The sequence below is a fragment of the Macrobrachium rosenbergii genome, chromosome 28 (assembly GCF_040412425.1).
Source record: "Macrobrachium rosenbergii isolate ZJJX-2024 chromosome 28, ASM4041242v1, whole genome shotgun sequence".
Taxonomy (NCBI): Eukaryota; Metazoa; Arthropoda; class Malacostraca; order Decapoda; family Palaemonidae; genus Macrobrachium; species Macrobrachium rosenbergii.
Window position 1 is genome coordinate 29,207,501 of NC_089768.1, and position 18,587 is coordinate 29,226,087.

An 18,587-nucleotide genomic window follows, 5' to 3' on the forward strand; every position below is an offset into this window, starting at 1 on the left:
GGAAATGTTTGTAACTTTTCTTCCCTCTTTTTGTAAAAAGATAAAATGAGTTTCCTAATAAACGAATTAAGTGACTGTAGCATACTCAGTATCCTGTCAGGTTCATCTTGCACCAGTGATAAAATTAATAGTATTAAGCATAATTGACGTTTGGATTGATTGACTGACAATTGCACCCTTCGCATTGCAGGTGCATTCCATTAATCCCCTTAGCAAACTGCCACCTGACCTGACGAGACCATATTAATCATGGTTGAACATTATTCATATAGTATGTACCCCATACAAGATTGGGAGTTTAGCAGTATTCATGATGAGTAAACATTCTAACGACTTAAGATACTGAGTATACACACATCCATTATTTCTTTGAAAACTTGAGAATAAGGTAGATAACCGTTGAGCTTGAATTGACCTCAAGGCATTGACGTATAAAAGCATCAATTCATTTGTATCACTCAGTTCTCTTGCTGGGCAAAGAAACATTGTTAGATTATTTTATCTGTAAATTTAAGTATGAAATCTAAAAAAATTCTGTTGTACGAGACCTATACCTCTGACCTGAAACATCTTTAAGTGTGCTTCGTAAGTTCTGATCTTGCCTTATAATATCTTAAAGTGATGTTTGTTAGGTTTTGGATACGCACACTCAGTCTCTCTGCTTATTCATTTGTTTTTTCACATTTTAGTTGTTTATTTTATGAGGTGTTCGTTTCTTTATTTGTTACTTAACTGTAAAAGAATTTCTTTTTCAAATTGTTAGTATTTGTTTATTTTTTTCAGTCAGATGTCGGAACGCCGGCATTTGACGTTAATGAGAGTAAAGTAAATACTAGCAAGAGTTTCTTACGTTAATGCCTTTACTTCACACTCAATAGTAATGCCAAACTGTACCTCGATATCACGGTTGCCTTATGGTTTTAACATTTTGTTGCTCTTTATTTGCAGGTAAGGACCCAGGGGAGGACTTGTAAGCAGAAGCATCAGACTTGTCATTACATGAGGTATAGTTTATCCTTGCTGTTTTTGTTTTCCCTCTCATTCCTTCCTTTTCGTTTGGTTTTTCTCTCCCATGATCTTTCTGTAATGCGGAAGTTTGTTGGGCCAGATATTGGTATTGCCGTGTTCCTTACGAATAATTTTGCTAGCTCTGATAACCTTCACTCCACCTTGGCGTTAAGTGACGTAAATGATACCATACTGATGTTTGCAAGTTTTACAAAATAATGATAAAGGTGACGATGGCATTCGCAATGTTACTGATATGATCAGTGTGGCGTTGCCTTTATTGGTATTAAGAAAATCCTGTTTTTATGCATATTTCTTTATAAAAAAAAATTATCAAATAGAGCTTTCCCTATAACGAATTTACAAAATTTGTTTTCGGATGCGACAGAATACGCATTTATAAAATGAAAGGCCTTGTTTTTCTGTTGAATCCATGCCCAATTTATACTTATTGCATGTTGTGCCTTCATAAAAGGTATGTTAATTAAATTGAAAAGGTTTTATTCACATTAAATGTACATACATTTATACATTAGCTATATTTTTGCATTAAATTCTTTTAGATACATTAAAAAAATCGCTTGTTTTACTCCCATCATCGCTGTAATTACCATCAGTATTTGTTTTTCTTTTCACAACCATTGTTTTACAAAGATTACAGCGGCAGGGAAAGATTTCATATGGAAAAATATCGAAACAAACTGTAACGAATATTGGTCCGAGTTAGTAATGCCCGTATTGCAAAATAGAGCCATTAGTCTCGATATTATCTTTTAATTTTCATTTTAATTGCTACCGAAATCCTTCAGCTTTAAACTGGATTCCGTGACTTTTATATGGAAATGGTTTAGATAAGATAGGAATACTCTACTTATATGTATAGTTGTATGTGTATGTATACACTCACACATATATATACATATACATATACATATATTTCATACATATATGCATACATACCGACATACATACCCTATGAATATATATATATATATATATATATATATATATATATATATATATATATATATATATACATTAATACATACATACATTATATATAATATATATATATATACATATATATATATATTTCATACATACATTTATACATACATACATGTATACATCCACAAAATAGTTATTCTTTAGAAGTTTCTTTTGACTTCTGACACTCTATAATTAGTTGTTAATGTCTTAGAGCACGGCGATCAATCTTTCCGCTTTTAGTGTGGAGCCAATAACTAATGGAATATTAACGAACAGCTTATTGTAAAAGTGAATAGAACTTCCCAAATGAGAATTCAAAATCCCCCGAGGCTTTTGCCGTAAACAAGGAATATTAAGTCTCCTGAACCGGAGAAGTCTCTTGAGATGTTAGCAAAGGATGCCGAGCTGATTTTTTTTTTTTTTTTTTTTTTTACAAGTGTTGTTTTGCTTTTCCTCTGATTCCGAACGTTATTTGAACGACGGGAGTGCAAGTTACATCAATAAAAGCTCGAGATTTATCATTATCTTTCCTTAATTTTAGTTTGGATCATTGAAAAAAAAAAAAAAATAACTTCAGTGGAATATTAACCAAAGGCAGAACTCCTCTTGTGTTTTCTGTTTTCTTTAAGTTTTAAACTTGTCGACATGCTCAGCAATCACGAGGGAAATAATTTTAAACTTGTCGACATGTTCAGCAATCATGAAAATAATTTTAAACTTGTTGACATGTTCAAATCACGAGAAATTTTAAAACATGTTCAGCAATCATGAGAGAAATCATTTAAACTTGTCGACATGTTCAGCAATCACGAGGGAAATAATTTTAAACTGGTCGACATCTTCAGCAATCATGAGGGAAATAATTTTAAACTTGTCTGCTCAGCAATCACGAGAATAATTTTAAACTTGTCGACATGTTCAGCAATCATGAGGGAAATAATTTTAAACTTGTCGACATGTTCAGCAATCACGAGGGAAATAATTTTTGGTTTGTTCAGCAATCATGAGAGAAATCATTTTAAACTTGTTGTTCAGCAATCACTAATTTTAAACTTGTCGACATGTTCAGCAATCGTTATTTTAAACTTGTCGACATGTTCAGCAATCACGAGGGAAATAATTTTAAACTGGTCGACATGTTCAGCAATCATGAGAGAAATCATTTTAAACTTGTCGACATGTTCAGCAATCATAATTTTAAACTGGTCAAAAATAAAATAATTTTAAACTTGTTTTCATTTCACGAGGGAAATAATTTTAAACTTGTCGACATGTTATAAGCAATCAATAATTAAACCAATGTTCAGCAATCACGAGAAATAATTTTAAACTGGTTTTCAGCAATCATTCATTTTAAACTTGTCGACATGTTCAGCAATCATAATTTTAAACTGGTCGACATCTTCAGCAATCATGAGGGAAATAATTTTAAACTTGTCGACATGCTCAGCAATCACGAGGGAAATAATTTTAAACTTGTCGACATGTTCAGCAATCATGAGGGAAATAATTTTAAACTTGTCGACATGTTCAGCAATCACGAGGGAAATAATTTTAAACTGGTCGACATGTTCAGCAATCATGAGAGAAATCATTTTAAACTTGTCGACATGTTCAGCAATCACGAGGGAAATAATTTTAAACTGGTCGACATCTTCAGCAATCATGAGGGAAATAATTTTAAACTTGTCGACATGTTCAGCAATCACGAGGGAAATAATTTTAAACTTGTCGACATGTTCAGCAATCATGAGGGAAATAATTTTAAACTTGTCGACATGTTCAGCAATCACGAGGGAAATAATTTTAAACTTGTCGACATGTTCAGCAATCATGAGAGAAATCATTTTAAACTTGTCGACATGTTCAGCAATCACGAGGGAAATAATTTTAAACTGGTCGACATGTTCAGCAATCATGAGGGAAATAATTTTAAACTTGTCGACATGTTCAGCAATCATGAGAGAAATCATTTTAAACTTGTCGACATGTTCAGCAATCACGAAAATAATTTTAAACTTCGACATGTTCAGAATCATGAGAAATAATTTTAAACTTGTCGACATGTTCAGCAGTCACGAGGGAAATAATTTTAAACTTGTCGACATGTTCAGCGATCACGAGGGAAATTCACCCTCAAGATCCTACGTTTTCTCCTCCGAAAATTTTCCTCGTAAACCCTGGCAGGAATCAGAGCGTCCAAATCTGCTTTAAAATGCAGTGAATGTGGGCGTGCATATCGAACGAGGCTCAGTGATTCAGTTTTATCTTTGGGAAAAATGACATCAGGGCCAGTTAAATGTTTTAAAAGTTTCGTAGATTTGATTTCATTTTAATTAGAGCCATTTCTTACGCTCTTGCCAAATGGCTCTGTTATTTCAGTGACAGTTACGGTGGAGGTTGGCGCCGAGTTATAAATTTCTTCTTACAGGAGTATGGAAATGTTACGTTGTCTCTTTTTATCAGTCTGTGTTTAACTGATGGTGTTTGTCACTCGAACCATTTTTTGAAGAAACCTCTCCCGGATTTGCGTTTTTCAGAAAAGTAGAGAACACATCATCATCTCCATCTTGCCATTTGAAAATTAATGATCTGGGATATTCTTCCGCCGTCGTAATTTCAGCAACTAGGTTAAAATAATATATATATATATATATATATATATATATATATATATATATATATATATATATATATATATATATATATATATATAATATACATACATATATATATATATATATATATATATATATATATATATATATATATATATATATATATATATATATTAGTTATAATGGGATATGCTTATATTAAAAATTTGAATTTTGTAGGAGGGTAAAACTGAATATAAATTTCTACCCATAGAAGCATGGATATGTTACTTTGTATTTTTTTATTTATATCAGTCTTTGTTTATTTGTTCTAGAATTGATAATTTAGATCTGTCTGGTAGACTCATACACAACTGTTATTCGGTAAAAATCTCTTTTGACTTTTCGGTTTCTGTGTAATTTCATATTATTGTCTTAGAAGCCAAGGCGGTCAATCTTTCCTCCTCTGGTCTGCGGTCTATATCTGCTGGAATATTTCCGAAATAATACTTTTTATTTTGTTGGCTGCGGGGGAAGTATTGCTTGCATATCACTTGATTCTAGGCTTTATTTGAACGACTGAATTGCAGGGAAAATTAAAATCTTGAGATTTATAATTCTCTTTTCTCTGAAGAAAAAAAAATGTTTTTCAGCGTTTTTCTGTTTTTTGATTTTTAAACTTGTCGACTTGGTCGGCATTCATGAGGGAAACTGACCCTCGAAATATTGCATTTTCTCTTCCTAAACTCTCCCAGTAATCCCTGGCGAGAATCAGAGTCCCAAATCCGCTTTAAAATGTAGTGAATGTGCGCGTGCATTTTGAACCAGGCTCAGTGATTCAGTCTGATCTTTGGGAAAAATGACATCAGGCCCGGTTAAATGTTTTAAAAGTTTTCGTTGATTTGATTTGGTTTTTATTAAAACTATTTGTTACTCTTTCATCAAATGGCGCTGTTATTTGACTTCCAGTTTACGAGGGAGATTGAAACTGAATAAGATTGTTGACTCTACAGAAGCACGGATGTGTTTATCTGTTTTTCATTATATGCTTAAGTGATGGTATGCGTTACCCGAACCGTGTGAATATACCCCTTCCAGTTTGTTTGTTTGATATTGTGTTTGTTTGATTGTTTGTTTACTTTTTTTTGAGATACCTCTGCTGGATTTGCACGTCGTTCAAATCAGTAGAAAGATAATATCTTTCCCATCTTTGAATTGGATTATTAGTGATTTGAGGCGTTCTACTGCCGCGTCGTCATGGTTCCGATAACTAGTGAAGATATTATATTTTGTTTTTTTGCAGTAATGGGACATGCTAGTACTAGAAATCGAGATGGGCAACATAGATCTCGTTAGTGGTTTATTTGAGACTACTTAAGAACTGATGTACTGAGGAAGATCAGGTGTTATCGAGAGGTTTTATACTCCCTGAAAGTCTTCGTTTCTTTGCATTACTAAGATCTAAACCTCCTCCTGCAAATCTCGATGCGTAGTGTCCTGAATATCTCAAAAACATTTAAGCGCTTGCGATCTTCAGATTCTGTTGATAGGCCTAAACTGTCTGAATTCTGGGTAAGTAGGGCATTAGTTGCAGTGCCAGCAGTTAGGACATGAGCCTCAGCATTTCAATGAAATAAATTAAGAACCGGTGTAATAAGGAATTCAAAGTACTGTGGAGCTCTGCCAATTCATTTGCTCGGTCAACATAAAGCCAGCCTAATTTTAGCACGATCCCTTATCCAAAGGGTAAGAGCTTTAAGGTGTGAAAGGAAACAAGAGGCCTGTAGTGGACCTTTGGACTCTACCAACCAGCAAAAACGATTTACGCTTAAATTTTCTGAAGTTTCGTTACCTTCGATGCACCCACGATACCAGTAGTTTTTAAAAGCAGTATTCACACCACCATCAGCCTTGATATCTGTAGAACTGACATCACCAAGACTCTCGAATGTAATTTTCACAAAACACGGTCCAAGGCGCACTGGTAAATTCGGATCTGGAAGCCATTATATAGTGCATGGATTATTAAACAGTGAAAACAGGGTACTTTAGCAGCCAGATGTAACATGTCACATCTCTGCCTGGAATCCACCCATCAGGCTTTTCAGCCTGTTAGTAGAAAATGTTAACTCTGATTTGGAAATTAAATTGTCCCGAAGACAGTCATTTTTTTTTTTTTTTTTTTGCACGGTGACGTGACATTTCACTTTCTGGTTTATAAATATATATATATATATATATATATATATATATATATATATATATATATATATATATATATATATATATATATATATATATATATATAGAGAGAGAGAGAGAGAGAGAGAGAGAGAGAGAGAGAGAGAGAGAGAGAGAGAGAGAGAGAGAGATGTATTGCAAGTGCAAATCGAAAATTTGCGTTTCATCTCGTCCTTATAAGGCTTGCCAATAAGAGGCTTTTTGGGCTTCTCATTTCGTGAGAAATTGAATTGAAACCTTACCTTCTTCCAAGCGCATTATGTAACTCCCGTTTTTCCTCGTCTTCATCATGGGGTTTTCAACTCTTGAAGGTTTTAAGAAATAACAAAGTCTCCGCCTTATCCAGAATGCTGTAATATGTAATATGGGACACGTGAATTTGGCTGGGTTCATCACTGTAATTTCATTTTAATACCCAACAGCATCGAAGTAAAAATTGGATTTTAGGTTGTGAATCTGGAGTAGTGAGGGGATTCTGATAAGCTTGTCAGTAAATAAGATTTGACAGCAGCGTTCAGCAGCCGACCGCATAATTTGCATTTGAAAAAGTGAGATTTCAGCCTGTCACTAAACGATGAGAAGATTATTTTTTTATCGTATTTCTTTCTTGTTCAGTTTAATTTTATTTCTTTATTGTAATTGCTGTTTATTCGAATGTGAAATGTGTATAATTTATATTTATAATTACGGTTTATTATATTAATTTAAAACAATTTAGTAAGTAAAGGCTTCTTGAGAAATAACTACCTTTCGAATAATGGTACAGGAACGTTATTTTTTTCAGATAATACAATGTGAGGTTTTTATTTTATTTAAAAAGGGTGTTTTAAACCCTCTGTGATGTGATTGCATAACGTGGATTTTGATTAGTTTTTTCGTATTCCTGAGCATTGATTATAAAAACGACCAGTTATTTTCAGGTATAGCTCGTCGTGCTTAATCGTATTATCATCCTCGCTCTGGGAAATATGACTGATAGATGATTTAAGGTAATATTATTATTAGCAGTAGTAGCACTGTTAGATAGGTCACGGAATTTGTCTAATTTTGGGTCACTTCCGTAGATGGGTTTGGGTAACCGACTAGTCATGGGACGGAGCGACTCGGTGCTTTACTGTGATGATCTTTTTCACTTCCATATACAAATCCAGTTCTTAGTCATCCAGGATTTTATGGATGTAAAGCAACGCTAAGGGAGATTAACCCTGTCATTATCTAGTTGTCGCTTCATTTTATGGTTGCGATTCTTGTGGACAGTCACATCTGTCATTTCTGCCCCAGATTTTGGTGCTGTGTTTTGATGTTCCTTCTCACTGCCACATACTAATCCAGTTCTTAGACTTGCTGGATTTTATGGAAGTAAAGTTGCACTATAAGGGGGATTAACCTTGTCAGTGTCAAGTTGTTGCTTCTTTTCATGACTGTTACTTCATGTGAACAGAGTCAGGATTTCTGCCCCCGATTTTCTGCAGGCGAGCTACCGGCAGCAGCTGGGGTCCTGTTGAGAGTGAAAGCGCCCCAGAAATGATACGCAACACTGTTCTCGTGAAGGCGTTATTAACTGCAGAGAAGAATACCTCACCAAATTAGACGTCGCCTTTGGTCGATACTCCAGAATTCAAGAGGTTCCCTCGAAATCCCGTCGAGGATTTCAAGAGGACGTCAGAGACCCTTGAACAAGGGAAACCGCTTCCGCCCTGTAATTAGTCAGGTTCCGACTGTTACTTACTGAATTACTAAATTAGACGAACTACTCTGTTTGTGGGAAACCTCTCTCTCATATTATTATTATTATTGAGTTGGTGTGTCCTGTGCAAAATGTTTGCGCGTTTCTTCAAGTGAACGTACAGGAAACCGGTTAAGAATTGAATAACAAGGTGTTTCAATACTATGAATATCTACACCCTATATTCTACGGTTCATTTAGTATTCTAAAATTTACATGAGAGGGAGATTCGTAAAGAGAGAAGGAGTATTTATAAACCTAAATCTAACATTTCTCATCAATGACAATGAACAGAGCGCAGAAGTTAATGGAGATGCATTAACGTTAAGAAGAGAACGGGAGAAGGTATAGCATAATGTATTTAAAAATAAGGGTATCTACTTGTGTCTTTTATTTAACGTTATTGTGTTTTTCTTGTTTTTCTTCGTATGCTGTTGTATTTTGTTATCTTTTAACTTCTGCCTCATTTGGTATTCAAATTCGAGGCAGAAGATAGTTCGAGAAGTAAGTGTGTCGTTTTATGATATCTTGCATATGTAATTCCTTAGCAACCATTCTTTTGCATACACGCAAGACATTGCACATTTTCATATATGTAGTGTTTGGTTCGACTCGTACTAGATTTCCTACGCATACAGGTTTGATGTTGGGGAGATAGGTTTCATCTTTATCTTAAAGAAAGATTAACTTAATGAACAGACACTAACATTTGGGAACAAACTTCCTTTTGGTCCCTATAGGGGGCTAGCGCTATCAGTGCTCCTCAAGCGGTGCACTGTAGGCATTACTTAAATTCTTTGACGCGTCCCTTCGGCCTCTAGCTGTAACCTCTTTCATCCCTTTTACTGTATCTCTGTTTGTATTCTCTCTCTCTCGTCTTCCTTTTCACTCTCTTCTAACAATTATTTCATAGTGCAGCTGCGAGGTTTACCTCCTGTTAAACCGTTAAAACCTTCTTACTCTCAATTTCTCTTTCAACGTTGAATGACCTCCTAGGTACCAAACGCTTGGCCTTTGGCCTAAATTCTATATTCCATTGCAAACATCCTTTGGTCTCTGTAGGTAAATTGATTTGGAGAATTAGATGGCATAAAATAAAACGATTTTTGCAACTTTCCGAATGTCCCTAGTAGGTTACTGTAAAAGCCGTCGATGCAATTGATCCGTTCGTTTTGTGCTTTGTTCCGTGTTCTCCTTGACTGACTGACTTCTTAGAACGTAGTCTGGGCCGGAAATGTGCCCACACCCCAGACATCTAAACTTCTTAGTTACAAAAAAAAAAAAAAAAAAAAAAAAAAACTACGTTTTGTTTGGTAAACTGAGTCTTTGCTCCTCAGTTGCTTCTCGGAACTGTCGAGTAGCAATTTTTTTTATCTCCTCCAAATTCCTGAGTCTCGACTGTCAGAGCTTTATACAGCAGTGTGATATCATTTTGTTAGGCCAGGAGTTCGCAGAGTCCCTTTTTTCTGCGTCGCGTTTAAAAGGACAAAGGACGTAGCCTAGGTCATGACTATGTTGAGTTTTTGTAGCGAGTTCGTCGAAGCGGCTCGGCACATGTTTTGACTTCTTTAGATGTTCTTCAGTGATGTTTATGCAGATCCCAGTTTTTTCTTTTTTTCGCCCAGTGATTGAAGTTTCATATTTGTACACCCTTTAACCCTGTTGTATTGACTTTCGAGCCTCGTTATGACTCATTATCGCTTGCACCAAACCGCTGAAAGTTAAGTATACCTTAGTTTTACCAGACCACTGAGCTGATTAACAGCTCTCCTAGGGCTGGTCCGAAGGATTAGGCTTATTTTACGTGGCTAAGAACCAATTGGTTCCTTAGCAACAGTACCTACAGCTTATTGTGGAATCCGAACCTATTTATAGCGAGAAATGAATTTCTATCACCAGAAATAAATTCCTCACCAGAAATAAATTCTTTCTTCATTAGCCGGCCGGAGACTCGAACTCGGGCATAGCGAGTGCTAGCCCACAACTCTACCGACTCTCCCAACGAGGAACTACCAAACCGCTAAACTAGGTTACAAGTTTGCGGTACATTTATTTAACAACGCAGCCGTTAACCATACGCACAAATTTAAAGGTCGAATTCGGTTTATTATTTCGGGCAAGATTACCATGTAAATGATCACTCTGGATCGTCTCTGGGAATACAGACAGCGTTTAATCAAGGATGGCTCACTAGACCGAGATAAGACATTCGGCTACGAATGAGTATCGATGGTCGTCCTGCTGTCCCTAATGAATCCCATTAGGAGCTCGGACGATGCATCACCGGAATCCTTACCAGAGTGTCCTGCAACATTAAGTTTTGTTAGGTTGTGAGTTTCTCGTCTTCTTATTGTCGTGGAGTGACATTCAGCCTCGTGTCTTTTTTGGTACATTTTCCCAAAAAGTAAGGACTATGATTTTACATTTTTATTTTATATAATTAGTATTGTGTTGTGTTCATGACCGTGAGACCGATGTAAGACAATTCTCCCAAGTCATTCTGTTAATGGAGGTCGATTTGTGAGCATTACTGATTTCCACGTCTCCATTACGACTAACAATCTGCGTCTCCATTTGCCTGAATTTAACGGCCATAAATTCAATAGGATCTCTCGGTAAGACATTTGAATTATTCAGATTTAATTCACATGCGTTGAATCCACCGATGATAAAAGTTTTATAATCAAGGCAACCAATTATTATATGGCGTATCTGATGTCAGTGACTCACTGTTATAATAATTATTATTTTTTTTTTGCTTGGAGCAGGGGGGAGTGGGGGAAGGGGGCCGCTGTTGATTGGAATTAATTAAATGTTTGTCCTTTTTTTCCATGGGTGGGGTGTTAATTTGATGGCTGATCGAATTTTAAAAATTAACAAGTCTTGGTTATGTTTAAAGTTCCATATGCTCTTTCGTTCATTTTGAATTTTACAGTTTTGAATAGAGTGATTTTATCAGGGTAATTTTATTCGCTATATACTATTTGTTCTAAATTTGATTATTTTTTGTTTATTTATTGGCGTCTTGAATGCATAGCTAGTTTTATTGATTAGCACGTGTTTGGGTTTCTAAGGCGAATATATGAATTATGAAATAGGTGTGGTCTGAATTTTTCTCTAGCTAACTCGAGAGAGAGAGAGAGAGAGAGAGAGAGAGAGAGAGAGAGAGAGAGAGAGAGAGAGAGAGAGACCGTGTCACCGTAGTCATCGCCGAGCGGAAATTGAATAACAGGGGGGGATGTTTTTCAAGAAGTATGAATTGAAAGGCTGCCGCTCAGCAGTTGTCCTGGGACCCTTATGGCGACGAGTCTCAAGGATCTGTTTTGATTAGTTTTCCACAGAATTCGTGAATTTTCATGCAGTGCACTTCAGTAGCTAGGGAGAGAGAGAGAGAGAGAGAGAGAGAGAGAGAGAGAGAGAGAGAGAGAGAGAGAGAGAGAGAAAGTCCTATGAGGGGGTGAAATGACTTCTCATTAATCGAGTCCGCAAAAGCTGTATTAAGGACTTGCCGACTCGACCATCTCTTATCATATCGGAAATTTTTACGATATTGATATGTTAATGATCAGGATGGAGTATATTTTCTGGTTGTGTACTTAGATCATAAGCCTGTGTATTACCAAGAAGCTGCTGACGTTCAAACATAAAACAAAGTTCTAAGACCTTTCAATGGACAGTGCTGTCTACCGTATAGGTACTCACCTGACAGGTGCGGTTTGACAGGTTTTATTTCAACCACAAAGGTTATTGACGCCTTGTCATTTTGGGGTCGGATATGACCATGGAATTACTTCTTAGCTTTTTCCTACTCCGGTTTTGTGGTTCCTCAGATATAACAGGTAAATAAAACAGTACGTGGCAACAACAAAACTATATCCGAAGCATTTGATAATTCTGTTTTCTGGTAAGTCGCGCATGTAGAACTGAGAAATTGTGGTCACATTACAAAGAAACCCGCGTTAAACTGACGTAATGGAAGACCAGAAATCTTTCCCGTTTTATTTTATGATTTTCTTTACATTTAAGCGAGGATATTTCTTGTTTTTATTATGAAAATTGACGTGGTATTTTGTAGTCGTACCCCGCGATGTTATGTTTACTTGTGAATGACTGTTTTCCGAATTACTAAAATAAATTGAATTCCAAGTTCCGTCGCGAATTATGAACGATTTTCCGATGCAAATAGCCCCTTGAGCATCCAGCGTAATTGCATTTTCCACTCAACTGGTCAGGTAGCGGACCCGCCGAATTTGGAACACTATACTGACGCTCATCCCCAGTGCAAACAACGTTCACGAAGATGACTCAGAAAAGATTCTGAAGTCGGGAAACAGTTTGAAGCGATAAACCCCACAGAATATAATGCCATGAAAACTATAGTAGCAAAACAAGTGGACGTTACAACGGCAGAATATGGAGAAGACGACCTTGAAGAAAGCATTGGGAGGAAAAATGATTGGGTTAACGTGGATGATGTGATAAAATTCCCCAATAATTTCCACACCGTGAAAATAAAGTTTGAAACGCCGAAGATGGCAAAAGAGCCATAGAAGGAGGCCTTTTTATAGACTACCAGTGCATTTCAAGTCAGTATATTGAACAGGATATATTTGTGAAATTGTCATATTGCTATAAATGCTACTCTTACGAGCATCTGTATAAGGTCTTATTTGGATTCGGAATTTGTCCTTTGAATTTTCCTAGTTACCGTATGCGTATGGAAAGTGGATTATTTTATCCAGGTACTTTTGTGAGGTAAATTTGTCTCAGCAAAGCTCATAGAAGCAAATAACCAGAACATGTCTTGTTTTTGCATATTTTTTGTTGCACTTTTCTTTTTTTTTGATAATCGAGTAGAGAATGGCTATGAAATGCTAGGGAACATAATTATATAGTTTGATTTCCTTTCAAAAAAATTATTGTAATTTCTTTATTAATGCTAATGGAACCATTGCTTATTTGTCGATACAGTCTATACTTTGACAGATATGCATTGAATCTGCAAGGATGTCTTCTTAATTTACAGCAAGAAAAGTGTTAGGCGGCAGTTGCTGATATGTACATTCGTTACAAAGTAATATTAGTGCATTGTTATCTCGAATCTGATATACATAAGATAGCAGGTGACCTGGTTCATCTTGTTTCCACGTGTCATTATAAAATTTATGTTACTAAATATGCTTCGTCAAAGTTGCGTTTTTTTTTTATTTTTCACCAAGTCGTGCTTTTAGAATAAATTTTGGTATTTTGGTAAATGAATAAAATAGTTTTTTAAATTTTCATGTCAAAACGCTGTATGGATTTTGTTTACATCTCTTAAGCATGTTATAAGAATTGATGGCATTTAGTGATTATTGAGATGTGTGTGTCTTGTAATTCCTTTCACAAAAACAGACTTTCAGGTAAAATTTATGAGCAGATGTCAAAGGCTTGGATTCTCTCTTGAAACCTCATTAAAGGGATTTCCTTTGCTGGAGAAATTGAAACTTTATGAATATATGAGGAGGTATTCATATTCAGTGGTTTTCTTGTCTATGATAGTTTGAACATGCATTCTCGTACGTCTGAAAAATACTAAGTCTCTCTCTCTCTCTCTCTCTCTCTCTCTCTCTCTCTCTCTCTCTCTCGTAAAAACGATTAGCAAAGTTGAAAGAAGGGATCAGTGTGTTTTGAGGTGGGTTGGTCATATGGGAAGAATGGAGAGCGATTGGTTATAAATAGGGGTCTTGTTATCGATGCAAAGTAAGTTTGTATGCGATGTAGAGGTGTGTGTGTTTGGGTGTTAAACAAGCTCATGATGAGCCTCTATTTATGTATGGATGGGCTTATCCAATGTCCAGCAGTTAAGTAGGAATGTTGCAGTGTCTGGTGTGTTGCTTTTCTTTTTTTTCTGGAGCCACTCCCTGTTAGGGGAGACGGTGTAATGTTAAACAAAAAAATGAAAAATATATCCATTATTTACATAGTACCAAACTTATGCATTGACAGTTCTACGAAAACTGCCCTCATACCCACCTAACACTTACACATGTATCACATTAGCAGATTTGTGAATACAAATGTTTCCAAGATTTACACAGGTAATCCACTTCCAGAAATGTGAAGGATTAATTTTGTGAAATGTATTCTTTAGCTGTTGGGTGACAGCCATTGATGTGTGTTCAGATTTTTTTTTTTTTTTTTTTATCTTAAACTTGAGGATGGACTAAGAGATTGTATAAACTTGAGGATGGAGACGTTGTGCTTCTTGTCTGCTTTGTCATGTCATGTCATTTTTCATTAATAGAATTATTTCTTGATATTTTTAGCGAGTAACGTTAACTTTTTTTCATGTGTTAAAATGAAAGGTTTTGGTTATTTGATTTAGAGAATGGACGGTCGTTTCTTTTATATTGAATAAACGAAGGTTTTTTTTATCGATAATGATACCAGTTTTGGCCTTTTTTTTATTGTGTATACGAACGATATTAATTTCTTTTACTGATGTGGCTAACGGTCTAGCTCTTTCTTTCGATCTAGTTAACGGTCTTCACTTTTTTTTTTTTTTTATCTAAAACATGATTGGGCTTTATTTCTTATCGAGGTAGCGAACGGTTTTGTCGTTTCTTATCAGCAGAAGATCGATCTTGGATTTTTTTTTTTTTTTTTTTTGGAAGGTCAGAATGAATGAACTTTCATTGCATTTTTCATTCTTTTCTTTAAAACTCCAGCCGGAGATTTAAAGAAAGAGTCAGAAGACTGAAAATCAGCCTGGAGAGAGAGAGAGAGAGAGAGAGAGAGAGAGAGAGAGAGAGAGAGAGAGAGAGAGAGAGAGAGAGAGAAAAAGATAAATATGATAAACTAAATTCAGGGGACGCCAGCAGAGACCAGGAATGATTTTTCCTCGCTGAAATATTTAGAGATCAGAGGACTCCTAAACTGCACAAAAACTATTCCACATTTTCGCTCTGAAAAATGCATTGTCTTGTACGGTCGGTAGACCAGAGGTCTTATGAAATGGGACAGAATGAGTAAGGTTTTGCCCTTTCTCCTTTCAGGAAATGAATGTGAGTCAGGAGTGACTTTGATCCGAATTATCTGTTGTACATGATAACGTGACTGACTATTTCTACGCGTTGGACGCATCAAGTTATCTTTTATCTTCATGTATGATAAAATGTATGTTGTGAACATCAGTGAATAAGTGGAAAAATAATGAGATTTCCCGACAGAAATGGCTGACAGAATGAATATTTATTTACACATTGATAGAATTAAGTGGTCGAACGCCGCCTTTTCGATGGATGTGTTTATAATGATTCTCTTTTTTGAAAGAGGAGCAGTTTTACTGTCTAAATGAAGCATGACTGGTCCACTTTTGTCCTCCTCCCCCATTTTTAAAAAATTTTTTTTTAATCGCTTGATACTTGGTCCAGAAATCGTGCGCAGCGGCCTTGTCTTTGGTAAGGATGATGTATCTGGTTTAGGCCTTTTCAAGGGAGTTTAAAAACCATACTCCTGTGCTCGCCCTTGTGCGTGCGCACTCGTTCACTCACTTGTGTGTGTGTGTGTGTGTATAAATAATATATATATATATATATATATATATATATATATATATATATACATACACACATACAGTATATATAATGTATATGTAATATATATATATACATCTACATATATATATATATATATATATATATATATATATATATATATATATATATATATATATATATATATATATAGAGAGAGAGAGAGAGAGAGAGAGAGAGAGAGAGAGAGAGAGAGAGAGAGAGAGAGAGAGCAGGCTCTTTGATGTCATTTGCCACGTTGGTGCCTATGGGAAGAGTTTGTCTCGAGTGCTATTATAAACTTTAAGGATACTGTTCCTCGAAAGAGGCTTAGTGCCCCCCCTGCCTCCCCAACCCCCCGTCGTAGAAAGCGGCTGCATAAAGTTATTAAGCACAGCCTTTTAGTCGAACAGTCTTCTAGTCTAAAAGTTCATCAGAATAAGATTAGATTTTTATATCATTTCCACTCACAAACGCATGAGGATTTATTCGTATCATTAAGTTGAAACTAGACTTCTCGTAGGACTGCCAGTTTACCCTCTTGTAAAAGGGAATCATTAAATGCAGAGGGTGATGGGACGAGCAGCTCAGTAACCCCCCCCCATCTAGCTCAAGCCTATAAAAGTTGAATAAAAGGAGAGAGGTGGATTGGGGTGGGTGGAGGGAGGATTGGGGTTGGGGGGAGGGGGATGTCGTTAGTGGTGACAAACACCGAAGCACGAAGTAGTCCTGCATCTTGAAATATGAGATTTTATTGATAAGGGAGAAGGCGCTTGGCCGTGCAGGGGAAATCAGTCACGGAGCTGAACAATCCGTAGATTGATTTCTTGTGGAACGGCGGCCTTGCAGGTGTTGCAGTGCCACCTGTTTGTTGCATGAAACACCCTCTATGCTCTTCCCTGAATTAGAAGAGTCGGTGTATGTGTGTCGTTCTTTCTGATCGGTTACATTGGCTTCGGAACAGCATGGCTTTGCAGACGCGTTTCAAAGTACCTGGAGGTCTTTAGCGATATGGGTATAAATTACTCGGCTTCATTTTATTTGAATATTAAGTTTCAAGCTTTCTTGAACAGCATAACACTTCCTCGTGGCTTTTGCAAAGTTATCAGAGATATAGAGACAAAATGTAAAAAAAAAAAAATTGAAAATTACTGTTGATAAACGACACTTGGAGAAGTAGACTCTGCAAATTTCTTCGTGTTTGGAAGAGATGTTACTTAATTTTATAAAATCTGTTGAAAGTGGTGCAAGATATTTTGTGATTTTGTAGGCTTTTGGTGTTCTAACTTTCAGAGTTTTCACTGGCATTAGTTGTACAGTATATTTTCGATAAGCTTTCAGGAAATTCCCCCCAGATGACATCTCGAACGATAATCTTGAGTCATATCATGCAATATTTAGATAAAAAAAAAAAACTCAATGACGAACAGTCATTCATTAATTATATAAAATTGTCATGGTGTGGTGTGCGGTTGAAATGCTTTCCCCTGTTGCTTACCACAACTGTCAGGGTACATTCTTCCCCGGAAGTTCGTCTGTCCCGGAAAACGACCATAATTCAGGAAAGATGGCAATTAAAAGCATCGTCATCAAGTGTGGCGCTGCCCGGAGCGGTTTGAACTAGAAAGCATTTTCTGTGATCTGTGAGACGATCTCTCTCTCTCTCTCTCTCTCTCTCTCTCTCTCTCTCTCTCTCTCTCTCTCTCTCTCTTTCTAATCTTGAAGTTGCCTTAGCGTTTCAATGGTAGCAGTTTTTTTTTTATTATTCTCTCATGATGAAAGCTGAAAAACGTATTCTGTGATCTGTGAGCAGAATGTCGAAACCCAATTCTCTCTCTCTCTCTCTCTCTCTCTCTCTCTCTCTCTCTCTCTCTCTCTCTCTCTCTCTCTCTCTCTCTCTCTCTCATCTAATCATGAAGATGCATTAGTGTTCCAGTGGTAGTAGTTTTTTCTATGCTCTCATGATGAAGGCTGAAGACCGTTCATGTATTCAAAAGGAAGAATGATTGGAGTTGGTTAAAGAATATTGTAATACGTACAAGATTCCACTGAAAATATACTGCAGTCATTATCTCGTGAATTGGACTCGTAATGGTATGAGATTTATGTGAATTTTTTTTTTTTTCCTTTAAATGCAACGTGCTGCCTATCAATATTTCTGTCTTTTAATGTTCTCGCCGTGAAAAACTGGGAGAAATTTAGAGAAAAGTAATAGATATAGAGAAATGCTTTATTTGTAACATTTCCGAAAGTGTTCTATTGTGGAGGAGTAAAGCTGTAATTTGCCTCAAATGTTTCACTGCAGTGTATAAGGTATTTTCCCTCGAGAACTTTTCACCAATTATGAGACTAGTTCACAGTTTATTTTCTTTTCGAATATTGGTTGTGTAACTAATGACCTTGAATTTTTTTTTATGTGAGCAAACACTTCTAACATTCATCCAGGTTTTTTTCATTTGAGAGTGGTAG

The 18,587-nt window shown here is 36.1% G+C and overlaps 1 protein-coding gene across 18 annotated transcripts in view; it reads left to right on the forward strand.

Annotated features, from left to right (window-relative positions):
• The window catches only part of LOC136854167 (receptor-type guanylate cyclase Gyc76C-like), a 467,449-nt gene that overhangs the window by 267,938 nt on the left and 180,924 nt on the right, over positions 1-18,587 (forward strand). For 2 of the 18 annotated variants that reach the window (XM_067130457.1, XM_067130451.1), the window contains one exon: positions 949-1,004. The exons of the other annotated variants lie outside the window; for them this stretch is intronic. The gene's annotated coding sequence lies outside the window, so the exon portion shown is untranslated. The remainder of the gene's footprint in view (positions 1-948; positions 1,005-18,587) is intronic. 18 annotated transcript variants of the gene reach the window in all.